This window comes from Mastigoproctus giganteus, chromosome 6, assembly GCF_048544385.1.
Source record: "Mastigoproctus giganteus isolate SK-2022 chromosome 6, ASM4854438v1, whole genome shotgun sequence".
In the NCBI taxonomy this organism is placed as follows: domain Eukaryota; kingdom Metazoa; phylum Arthropoda; class Arachnida; order Uropygi; family Thelyphonidae; genus Mastigoproctus; species Mastigoproctus giganteus.
In genome coordinates, this window is record NC_143580.1 from 222,286,113 (window position 1) to 222,299,845 (window position 13,733).

At 35.6% G+C, this 13,733-nt stretch overlaps 1 protein-coding gene across 2 annotated transcripts in view; it reads right to left on the minus strand.

The window, feature by feature from the left end:
- mbt (serine/threonine-protein kinase PAK mbt) overlaps positions 1-13,733 on the minus strand; it is a 125,555-nt gene that overhangs the window by 90,972 nt on the left and 20,850 nt on the right. The window contains exon 1 of one of the 2 annotated variants that reach the window (XM_090375717.1): positions 362-570. The exons of the other annotated variant lie outside the window; for it this stretch is intronic. The gene's annotated coding sequence lies outside the window, so the exon portion shown is untranslated. Of the gene's footprint in view, positions 1-361; positions 571-13,733 lie in introns of those variants that run through there. 2 annotated transcript variants of the gene reach the window in all.

The following is a 13,733-nucleotide window of genomic DNA, read 5'->3' on the forward strand; positions in this document are numbered from 1 at the left end:
TTTTAAAGAAGTTCGAAGGAGTTTCTATAAACTTAACCGCCGTACGAACTTTGACGTTGTTAATGATTTTGCTAACAGTGTTTAAAAATTAATTTATAGAATTTAATGTTGAAATAAAATTGTCAAAGTCTCTTTGAATTACATTTTTTTCGGTTCTGGGGGAGGGGGTTCTAATGGAAGAGACTGCCCTGGCGAACACATTTCTCAACTGCTGGGTTATTTACAATAAACGCACTTTTCAAAAATATTAGATTCGTTCTAATATATAAAGGAATGAACAAAAATATAAACACTAATGAAACAATATTTTACGTAAAATTTACTGGAAATAATAACATATGCGAATTAATGATTTTCATACCTTTAGATGGTAAGACACTAATTCCACCCATTTCTCCTGATAGCTTCTACGCAAGTGCAACAGTCGCGTAAACAGTACAACTATGCATATCTTGAACCAAAAACTGTTTTTGACACACTCTTAAAAAATTCCGTCTTCCAAACAAGAAAGTGCCTGAAGTAAAACAGTTAGGATTGGGCAATTCGTTCTGCTAGTTAAGACGCACGAACACTTCCTGCTGAAAACTCACTAACTGTGAAAAGTCACAAAAACTGTACCGATATGTAGTATCAATTATTGTCCAATAGGCGTTCTCTATCACGCCTACTTTCAAAACTTCTGTACAAACCGGTATCAAGGCTATTTTCGTTTTCCCTGACAAACATCTCAGCATCCAGCATTTCAAAATATGTGGGAAGTAAAACTAGATTCATTTTAAAGACTCATCAGCAGAAATGTCTACGTACAAAACAAATATTCCATGCAAACCAAGTTTCACTGATTTGTGAAAAACGCCACATTTCGAAATTTGCAAGAGAGATATTTTGTCGTTTGGTAAATATAGCAGACGACACACATACAGTATTGATAAATACTGGGTAAATTGATCAGCGCCATTTTTCATTTATTTTCTCAAATTCTAAACATGGTCTAATTTAGAAGGAAGGAATGGGGGGGGGACTATCCCAAATCGACCACCAAAGAACACAGTCCTGGTCCCCATGTTTTTAAGTTATGAACAAAAAATATTGTAGTAATAGATATGAGTAAAGAGCATCTTAAGAGTAAAATGCATTCTAATGTTCATCATGACTGTCTCCTTTCTCACTTATCTGGATGCCACTATGGAAGTGATAACCCAGCGCTTTCGAGGTCATAGGCTACTTGCAAGATCATCAATAATGATTATTGATATATCATAAACATATATCATAAAGAAACAAGAAAGTAAATTCTACTGAAAAAATCCGACACTATTCCAATCTCAAGCGGAATAATGTAATATATCAGCACTAATCCCGTAAATTAGTTGAATGATTATCAAAAATAACCTGTACCTGCACTAGATGATTTTTGCTGTAGAAAATCTAATAAGAAAATAATCAGTTGCTGATACACTTCTTTAGCGAGAAAGATTTATCGTTTTCAACTAATCCAGAAAATTATTATCTCGGGGCACTTGTATTCTACAATTTTTCAAAATATCTTTCACAATATATTAAATTACAGATACAGTGTAGTTTAAAAGCAATGGCGGTTGAATAAATACGAGATGTGTGATTCATAAGCATTATTTTAATATTAATAACCTCAATATAATTGAAAGACAAGAAAATATTCTTATTTTCAAATTGCCCCTTCCATCCTTTCCTTGGGCCACAGACAGGTGCTCAAATTTAAATATTAATTATCTGTATCGCGATGTAAATTTTTTTGTGTGAAGTGGGTGTACAATATTGATAATTCTTCTGCAGCAATCTCCCTTCAAAAAATAATGGGCATACACCGACACTGCCCACCACATTCTTCGGTCACAGATGCAACAACCCATTCTTGATAATTGACATCTTTAAACTAATGCAAGTCGCCCAAGATACCCTTGAACACTACAGCACACATAGCGCCTGCTCAGTCAGGTGGACACTGAGAAACTCATTCTTAAAGTCATAAGCATGACGTAGTTTACAGGATGACGCTTAAGTGGATAACGTCATAATCCTAGTTGCTGTATTGCGTGCTGAAGGCAACCCACTGTTTTTACAGATCGCTATCTCAAGTTCAAACAATGGAGTTTCCCCAAGCACCAGTCAAGAACTGTCCACCAAATTAATATCTCAAGTAGTAAAGGCTTAAATAAAAAGAAAGAAAGAAAGAAAGAAAACAAGTACACTAATACTGAGAGGGCACTTTCATAGTGCACAATAATGCCTTTGTTTTAAGTCAATAGTGTCCAAGTACCAACTCGATGCTCTTGCTTAAAAAAATGAAATACAGAAATAGCACTGCTGGGAAATATGAAATACTCTCATAAGAAGTGTATAAATAATTTTGCGTTGCGCGAAAAACAGACATTCTTTAATTAAAATACCGTGTGTATCCAGTGTTTGAAGACAGTAGAGAATTGTACCCTATCCTTTATACAGCAAAAATCTGCCACCGTGTGATTTCCTGAATTGAAGAAACGCTTTATATCGACTGAAATATGCAAAATTAAATGTTGCCAGAGGCGGATTTAACGGCAGGCGCGCCCTGGGCCCCGACTTCTGAAGGGCCCACGCAAAACCCCACCAAATTAGTTGAACATATTAGTTCAACTTTGTGATTATTATTATGCTATCATTAATTATATTATACATATATTATATTCAAATTTTATTGGAAATAAAACATTAATAGTACATAATATTTTTTATTTATTTTAAAAAATGGTTAACATGTATTTTTATTTTCCCTGTCTCTCTCTTTTTTTTAAGGGACCCAATATTTTCTTCTGCGCCCGGGGCCTCAACCGACCTTAATCCGCTCCTGAATGTTGCGAGTGAATGGTTGAGAGTATGTGTTTCAACCATTAAACAAGTACACGGCATTTCAAGGTGAGAATTTATTTTGGAAAGGAGGTTGTTTAATGTGGATGATTAAATATCACACTGCTGGAAATATCCATGTCATTACTTTCCTAATAGTCCTCTATATCCCTATATTTTCACAAATCATAATCAGGAGACAGTACCCACAATTGGGGCAGTTCCTACATAAATTCATACATTTATAGTAGTGGGTATGATTATCAGTAATTCTAAAAACATAACTCCCAACAAGCTCTCATACTGTTACCAAGTTATTGATAAGGCCTTGTGGTAACAAATCTCACTCCTCTATAAGTTAAAGATTGTTGTGAGAAAACCATGCCTACATCTCAGTAAGGCATTACAGACAGGTTGCATCGGATATAGCTTGGTACCCTATGGTACAACGTTCAGGGTGGTGGAAAATGAAAGACCTGAGTAATTTTGCAGTCTGACATGAAGTTCTCTGAGCAGTGTAAAGGGTTGCTAGAACAACTCATGGGGTTTTGTCAATGATATACAGAAATTTTGCTAGCAAAGATAACGAGATGATTATCCAGTTGTATAAGGCAATGATTAGACCATATCTTGAGCATATAAGTCTGAAAGCCTTATTTTATGAAGGATGTGGATCCGTTGGAAGGGTGCAGAGAAGAGCAACGAGTTTGTTGAGGGGAACAAAAGGATGCTTTTACCAAGAAATGGCTTCAGTTCTATAAATTGCAGCGTCTGGAGAGTAGGCACTTGCGAATTGAGATGCTTAAAGCTTTGAATGGATTGAGCAAGCTCAATTCTGATGAAATTCTTCCTCTTGCTCAGACTACATATACGAGGGGCCTAAATTCAAATTGAGGAAGGATGGTTGCAGGTTAGATACGCATAAATTTGCCTTTAGTCAGCGGGTAGTTGTTGATCTGGTGTTGTGGAAGTGGGTACCCTGAATAAATTCAGCAGAGAGAGAGAGAGCTAGGCAAACCCTATTAGAGAGGGGACGGGCAGGTGATGCGGAGATTATGCTGCATAAGTTTGCTTTTTGCATCATTTGCCACTACATACAAAGAATATATACTTTAGAGAATTCTTTCCTGTTCCATCACTATGATGCTTTCACCACCAGCAAACTGATGTTAGCAGGATAAGAACGTTTCAAATGCTATCTAATATGAGATGAACTCGAGACAAGACTGTAAAATCTGAGCATCGAAAACTGAATCGATAACCTTGGAGACGTTACGGTTATCAGCAAACGTTTGCCATTGGATATCGAAAGTTTGAAGCAGGACAGCTAAAAAAAAAAAAAAAGTTCTAGCACAGTTTTATATAAAATATAAATGGTGAGCTTCAGATACTCTTAAAAAAAAATCTTTGAAAGCAGGAAGGACAGAATTATTTCTTTTTATTTTGAATAAATTAAATTTGTGTACGGTGTCTTAATTAAATACTTGCTAAGATCTTCTCCAGGCATGATTAACGTGTTACTAGTCTAGGTTCAACTGTTCGGGCGCATTTAAGTTGCATTGGGAGTTAAACACAGATAGCGGTCAGTGCATTCCGCGCAGTAACCTGTTCATATGATATCAGGGTCATGGAGAAACATTACATTTTCTCCGATAAAAATATCACTGGTTCGTAATGCAGGTCGACCACATTTTTTTACGGAAACGAATTCTTGAATTTCTTACTCCTTACAAGTTCTTAACCTAATCTCACGAAATTATCTTCTGTTGCAGACTTAATGTGTTGCTTTGAAGGATGTCTGTATAAACGGTATGTGGAAATACATGTCACTGCAGGTATTTTATTAACATGCAGTTACGATGGAGAAATGCAGTCATAGCAACCTTTGCACAATCACCGAACAGTGACAGTTGAAGTTATTTTCAGTAACCTGGCAAAGTTTCTAAACCTACAGGCATGACAGATGCAACGTGAATTGAACTTATAACCACAGGAATTAAATATAACAGTCGCAGTATTCATATATAGTCATTAGTTAAGTAATAAACAAGCACTTAATACGTACTGCAACTCCATACTTCATTTGGCATCTCTGCGGATTGCAGAAAAATTAAACTAGTAAATAAATTAAGAAGAATGGATAGAAGGCGTGATGTCAAAGATTGACAGAGTCATTAATGATCAGTGCCAAGCAGTATTCCTTCAGGATGACTTGAACGGACTTCAAAGATGGTTAGAGAAGTAGCAGCCATGTTTTAATGCTGCTAAATGCAAGGTCTTACACTTTGGGAATAGCAACCCACAAGTGGGGCTGAATTAAAAACAGTAGAGAAGGATCTGGGTTTACAATATGGGCAGATATGAAGTTTTCTGAACAGTGTAAACAGGCAGCCAGGAAAGCCCATGGTGTCCTATCGATGATTTATGCAACGTTATTCTGTAGAGATAGGTCATAATCCCACTGTATAAGGCAATTGTAAGACCACATTTGTATGAAGACTTAATCTGAGAAAAGACATCGAGCTTCTTGAAAGGGTTCCAAAGACGGACAACTCGAATGCTGAGATCGACAGAAGGACGACCGTATGAGGACTCCGATTATGTGGGGGTTATAGAACTTGGCAACCAGGCACCTCAGAGGTGACCTGATTGATGTTTACAAGGCTCTGAGAGCGATTAGTAAAATGAATGAAAGTGAAATTCTCACTGTTATAAATAATTCCAGAACTAGGGGTCATAAATTCAAATTACGGGGGGCTGAGGTTTAGATTAGATTGTAGGAAGTTTTCTTTTGGCCAGCGGCGAGTCAGATTGCTGAAACAAGTTTCCCTTGCGGGTAGTTGTGGCTGACAGTTTGAATAAATTGATAGGTCAACTAGATAGTTTCCTGTGTGATGAGGGAAGCATATAATTTGTATTTTCTTATCTACTTGTTTTTTGTTTTTTGCCAGTGCAGCAAAAGCCTGTGGCTTCCTTGTACTATATGGCGAATACAATTACTATTAAATTTTATAGTCCGCCATATTCTTTTAAAACATTCTTTCAGGATGCTGTAAAAAATGCGAGCATCACAACCACTGCAGCACACTTTGTTCAAAATAAAGTGTCACGAGGAAATTGTTATAAGATAAATAACTTTTTTCCCGTTTAGAGGAAAAAAGTTATTTATCTTATATTATATTCTTTATATAAGAATAACGCAATTTACCCATCATATATCATTCTGAAAATGTAAATTCACTTTTATATTCATGAAAGGAAAAAGCTTTCGTTATTTACTGACTACAAATTTATTGACACCTCTCAGTATCATTGTATTTTAGGAACTATTATAATTAAAAAATTGCTAGTAAATTTGGGAAAATAAAATTAATGACATTATCCGGATTTGTTTAAATAAAATTCATGGAACAGCGAATGTGAGAGCCACGTACTTTTCCAGCCATAAGGACCTCCGTGTCTATTTTGATCCGAAGCGGAGATTTGATGCGCACACAGAATACCTCCGGAAGCGATTTATCACCTTGCGCCGGAGAGCGAAACAACACTTCATTCCAGTGATGCTGCAACCACTACCAGATATCTAACAAACCACTGTTTATCTGGTTATTTTATACGCTGTTGAAATTTGGGTATCTGCTTCGTCCTCACTTCAAAAACCGGTGTTCACATGTGAATACTGGACCCTGAAATTGGCCACAAATAAGCATTGCCGACCCCTGAATTGAGAACCACTGACATTGCTAAATACACGGTGTCAAATGTACACAGGGTTCCAGAGTTAATTGGCATCAGGCGTTTTATAAGAAGGTAAAAATGTTCACTGGAGTGATAAACGCACCGAACATCTGGGATTTCTGTCAGCGGGACAACCCTCCGCCATCCTGAAGGTCTGACCCCACACTAATCCTCAAACAACCGTATGAAACTGTAATTGTTTCCTACCTGCCCAGGCACTGTGGCGTCTTGGAATTAACTTGCAGAAATACCGTTGCATTCTCCTAGAGTGGATCGCATCTTTTTAACTCCTTCCAAATCTTGTGGCTTAAACTGTGCCAGATTACTAAAGAGCGACATCAGCCATCCACTTCTCCCATCCGTTCCGTACCGCACCGTATTTTTTAACTGCAATAATTGCTTCTCCTCTGCGTTTGTTTGATCAAAATCCATGGTTTGATTTTGATTCAACTTCCTTGCCATTGTTTTTAATTACTCTTGATTTGTGCAAAGAAGTTCCTATTTTTTTTTCTCTTTATATTTTCCTATTTATTATAATTTCCTTTTTTTATATGCTTTTTAATTTTTGGGCAACTTTTTTTCTTTACTCAATTTTTAATCATATGTATCATTTTCTCTCAATAAAGATAATTTATTTTGATTTTACAAATTTATATAGGCAAAAAAAATTAAACGAATCACGTGACCAATAGAGCCAAACGACAAAGTAATTTGATTTCATTCACCGTCCACCTGTCTTTGTATGTACGCTGAAACAACATATTTAAATAAAAATAATAATAATGATAAAATAAAGAAATAATCTTTATTATCGATCACTTTGCCGAGATTTCGTTTCTATTAAAATAAAAATTAGGAATGTATGTAAACAGAAAATTTATTTTAATAAAAGCATTTAAACTTTTACACGTTTTATTATTTGTTGAACGCGAACATAAAACATCTCAATTTTCGCACCCTTGGAGAATAATCCAGTACAGAATCAACTCAATTCAATAATGAGTTTAACATTACAGCTTGTAATGCTACATCCAAGTGTCCCATGAAACACATAAGCCAGTCTACTACAGCACTTTTATTCTTTGTAAGGCGGCAAAACTTTGCATGACACCATAAATAAACGAGTAATGGCTATGTTACCTTTATACCTAAACCTCGTCTAAGCTCACAGGTGGTCGAGATGGCCCATAAAACCTTGTATAGGTCAGACTGCTATACTTCCAACAGATCACATAGTATTGCGGTTGTCGCAGGAAAGCACTTACACAATTGGTCTGTGCAAAAAATAAGAGTTAACTAAGCTAGCGTCCCTTCCCTCTCTCCAAAAAAAAAAAAAAAAAAAAGTAACCGCGTGACATTCTTCTCGTTGTTCCACTCGACTATGACATTTCCGGCAGATTTTGCGCAGAAACACCCGCAAATTAACAATTTATTACTACTGAACCGTAAACATCGCAACCATTTTGCCTTACATATTCCAAATATAGAGTCACCATGATGATAGTACTAATCTAATTACGTGCTGCTTATTTTTAAAGTTCAGTTACATAATTTTATCTGTCAAATCAATAGCGGGGAGAGAAAAAAATTACATCATAAACCAGCAATTATGCGGATGTCCAAACTCGTACGACTTTTGTTTCGTTACGATGCTCCCAATCAGTACCGATTTTTAAAAGGCTTACTTCGTCATTGTTCCATAAAAGCAGGTCAAATAAAATCCACTACCTAAAATGACTGACCCAAGCATGAAGTTTATCGTGTTAAAAATATTCTATTTTTTTTTTTTTTTTTATTGCCTTTACATATAAAACAAGAAGTACCACATCCAGTTTTCTGAAAAATTGCGCTAGGCAAGAAAAGCGTCCCATGCATTTATTACCTAATACGGTACTACTTTCCAAAACCAACTTTGGAAAAAAAAACAACAGTAAAAAGTTTTTTGAACATCTCGACTGCTAAAATATACAACAATCTTTTGTCGACTACTAAATTCAAAACCTGATAAGGATTCTGAAAGATAAAGGAAATCAGCCTTCTTCCTAGGAACATTCAATTGTAAAGTAGTAACAAGAAGTCGAAATCGAAAATTTTAAGAAACGGAACGCTCGTTAAATAAAACAACTTATTTTAAGACATTACCGATGGGTGTGACGAATCGGAATGATGTTCTGGTGGGCTTCGGTTGGTTCAGAAGCTTCAAAGTAACAGAATTAAAAAACTCTTTGAGAAATACTTTAAAATCGAATTTTTATGACTGCATGAAAGAACCGCTCCTTGTAGGAGGAACCTCATATGAAGAACAGACTAATTCAGCGATGGCCTACTTATATAAGTATGCTCGGAGGCAAGACCTTAACTATGAAATAGCAGTGCATAAAAATAAAATATTTAAACACAATGCACATGGAATCTAGTTGGAGATTAATGACACAGGTGTAAAGTTTTAACCTTCAGATAAATAAAATTAAGTAGCTTCATAAAATAAACAAAACAAGAAAAAAATATCGTTTATTCTTTTTGTAGTAAAAAAATAATAATAATAATAAATAAATCAAAATCTGCCATTAATGATACTTTTTAGAGTATAAAATGTCAACAATTTTAGACTATGGCAGGGTTAAAGTGAAATAATGTTGACAAACAAAAGGCCCATTAACGCAAATAAGTTTTTTTTTTTTTTTTTTTTTAGGTGACTAGCGTGTGCCTTCTGGTTTTTGAAAGACTTGAAAAAAAAAATATTATTAAAATATTTACTAAAAATTAAAAAATAAATTTATTAGAATTTGATTCTTAGGCAATACTTATAAATAAATTAAATAAATAAATTTTCTGTTTATACTCCGGCACGACAACCAAGTCAGTAGAGTAGTTTTATGCGACTTCTATTCGACCGAAGCGAATTCCATTAAAGGCCTGGGTTCAAATCCGTGCTGTAGTTGTAAAATAAGCAGAAGGTATACTCTATGAATGTTACGAAAAGCAGAGAGTATGTTATGCATATTAGACTTATTAAAAACATATCCTGTCTATATTGCAGAGATGGGATAACATATTTGAATAAGTTTGTGCAAAGGTTTTTGCTAGTATTACTGAGGATACCCTCTGCTTGTTGGGGGGGGGGATAATATGGATACGCGTTTATCTGATGATATAGTAACTTTTGTAATCAAAGTAACTCTTGCACACTTCTCAAGAATTCTTGTTTTTGGCCGCAAGATATTCTAAGGTTGGCAACATTTCAAATGAGCTAATGATTAAGAAACAAGATTGGACGAATAATAGTTGTAAGAAAGTCTTAGATAACCCAAATGATGGGTTTAATAATAATAATAATCTACAATAATAATCAACCAGCAATAACCCATATTGCTGGTTGATTATTATTGTAGAGTTTTAGATGCATCAGAATCTTAAGCTATATTGAGCCGTATATAATGTCTGTAAATTGCTGTTTGCTGGACAAAAAAAAGCCCGTTTCCAGGATTAAAAAAAAAAAAAAAAACCACGCTCCCGAGACCGACTAACTCAATCAAATTGTGAAAGAGACCCGTAAAAATTGCTGGCATCATTGACGGGATTCGAATTCAGATCTTTTCCACCCGTTGTGTTGAGGATGGATGATTATAAGCTATGTTATGATGGTGACCATTATAAGTTAATTATACCAACTGTGCCACCCACGGCCAATTGACGTTGTAGATAAACTGAAGAAGTATTTTGAATCGATATTTATCGATTCAAAATTATAGGGAGAAATTGCGCGAGTGAAGCTGGAAAGCATGAAATTAGTGACGTTGAAATTCAGATTATTAGATACTAGAAACTTTCGAGCCTATAGATGAGCAAGACCCCTTGAGTTCATGGCATATATCCAGTAATTTTGAGGGAGACAACAAGAGAATGCATTCAACCATTAGTTATGAGGGAATCACTGTACTCTGGAGAGATTCCCTTGGATTGGAGAAAGTTCACTGTACCGCGAATACATAACGGCGGTAAAAGTGGGTAACTACTGACAGGTTAGTATGACTTCAGTGGTAGGGAAAATCATAGATGCAATGACCAAGAGTGTAGTACAGACTCATCTCCATAGAAATGGAAAATCATGTTTAACCAACAGTAAAAACTTTTTTGATTGAGTCACCATTTGGCTGGATGAACAAAATAATTTCGACATTGTTTATTCGGATTTCAGCAAAGCATTTAACTCAGTCCTATATAAGAGATTATTTCATAAGCTTAAACGTGTTGGAATCGCGGATAAAATTTTTAGATAGATCACAGGATGCAGAGGGTTGTGATTAATGGTTACTTTTCAGACTGGGCTAATGTTAGAAGTGGGATCTCCCAAGGATCAGCAGAGACCATTATTGTTTCTGATTTTCTCAAATGATCAGACTGACTGATGTGACTGAGGAACATTTAGCACAGGTTAGAGAGCTTAGCAGCAAGTTTTCATAAATAACTATGGAAGTTTGAACAACAAATGGCAAGGTCACACAGCAGTTGTCATGCAGAAACTTTTCCCACCAGACTTTAGAAAACAAAGCCATTACTAGGAATGTTTACTGGAAAAAAGTGGATGAAGACCAACTGATAGTAGACTGGACTTTCTTCTCTGATATGTACTTTCATCAGAGACTAGATATGTAAACCTTTCAGAATGCGCATGAAAGTGTATAGTGTGTAGAAAACTCTAATGCATGCAGCAGCTGAAGTCTCCTATACTAGAGTAAGACGTAGAGTGTAGTGTGCAATGACTCACCATTGGATTGTTGGGCCTAACTTTTCACAGAAAGTATAACCTCTGAGCTGTACACTGACACATTTATGAATTTCTGGGAGATACCTCGCTGAGGAAGAGTTTTTAAAACGTGATTTCAGCAAGATGGCGCAGCAAGTCACACTTCACGAGCATCTATGGAAGATGCTGTCTCTCCTGTTCAGAGATGGCATAATTTCAAAAGGAATATGGTCACCCATGCTCTTCAGGTTTTTTGTGGAGGCTATGACAAAAACAGTTCCTATAACAATAATCCACGAACTCCGAAAGAACTAAAAAGCAAAATATCCATTGTTACTTTACTCCCAACATGCTACAGGCAGTGTTTTCGAACCTGTCTCGTAGTAATGTTGTTGTGATCACGATGGTGATTATTTTCAACATTTTTTGATAAATTAAGTAACATCAGTAACAAAAAGTCATCATAACAACATCAGTAAATTACGTGTAAATTAAGTGACATCAGAGAAAAGGGACTGTTACATGTAAATTTCATGTCTCTAGTACTCTTTTACTTGAATTTCATGAGTTGTCATTTGAAAATCCCTGTATAAAGTACAGTTATTGATCGACATCACCCTGTTCAATTATTCAATAAAACAAATACAAAGAAACTTTTAACGTAAGATTTTCATTATAAATTCGTCAAACAAAAAATTCAATGCAATATGGAATGCAAATGTTCCAAACTACTCCTTTAGGAGTCCTTCACTCCTCATTAGGTTTTTCCACTAGGCTCTAATCATCTGCCTAGTGGGAAAACGGACTCTTGCCTTAAATTCTTCATCGCCAATATAGAGACAGACTTCCCTAAAACGAGTAATAGTGTGACAGCAAAATAACCAGACTGCCACAAAGATCATCTCAATTGTTGGAATGCTGCAAAACCTGTAATACTGATCAAGCTTAGGAAAAGAGAAGGGGGGTGGGGGAGAAGCATTCATTAAGAACTTCACTATTCACCGTAATATGAGCAGTGAGTAAAAGCAGATGCAGTTGTCAGTTCTAAATAGTTATAGGCAGAACTCTTGAAAACTCCGACAAATCGTTAATCCTCTATCATTCGATACATTGAACTTGAAGTAGAGTTCAATGAGCTTACTGCAGGTTATACAACAAGGCAACGAATGATATATTTATGATAACTTTTAATGAAGGAATGCTGCTTGTCTAGTGGGGTACCTTTAGGCAGAATAAAACAGCAGTAGACGTACACCAGCGAGTAAACTACTGTATACAGTAGTAAGGTGATTTGTACTACGCTACTACAGACTGTTTACCAATGGCAGTGGGGTCAGCCCGTCACCGCGATGTTTTTAAAATCAACTAAAAGTCGCTCCAGCGTAGTCACCAAAACAAACAAGCGAAGTAAAAGTGGTATCCCACTGAACCTACAGACAAGAATTTAAAATATATTTCTATCCTGGGATATATATTATTTCAATATTAAAAAGGTACAAAATACCGTCTATAAGCGTTTATAAGCAACCTCAATTGAATAAAATGAAAGCTTCTTAAAGATCAACCATTCACAATTTTTTATAAGTGTACTGCTCTCTACTTTTTAAAGAACATATAGCGGTAGAGTACTATAATATTTAGCATTAACACGCAGATAAATGTTGTAATACCTACCAAAATTTTGATGGTGATTTTCGGTTGGAATGTTGTTCTGGCGTTAAATTTCTCACCAAAAACTTACGACGAAAAAAATAAAATTCTGTTATTATTACAGGTAGATAGACAACGGTCCTGTCAAGCCTAATATTGTTATATTAGAGATCAATAGTCTCCTGCCATTTTCAGCTGGTCGGTAATAAAACAATTTTTTTGCTTTTTAACAGTCAAATTAACAACAGAAATGGGTTGTACTTTGCTATACACACAACACTACAAAATAGTTTCATAAACTGAACAAAACATTCCACACGCCATTTCATTGTGCCAGTGCCTGCTGCCATATTATTGCTATTCTTGTGTTCACGAGTAGCATGACCATTCACAGCATATTATTTCCAAGTAGAGGTAACTAAAAACAAGATTCTATTGTCTAAATTTAAATTATGCATCGCCATGGGTATCAATTTGCGGATTGGTCAGAGCGGACGTTAATTTCCCAGCAAGTACTTAATAAAAATTCAAGGCAAAAGCGTCAGACTATAGGAAAATTTACAGAGATAAGTTGGTGCAAATGCATCATGTCTACAAGCAGTAAATTAATTAAAATTATTATAATGGCCTAAAAAATGAAATTAACACACCAGCCTAAAAAAAACCCGAACATTATTATTATTAGCCATATGGTGTAAGGCAGCCTGAGGCTTATGCTGCACCAGCCAAAAAA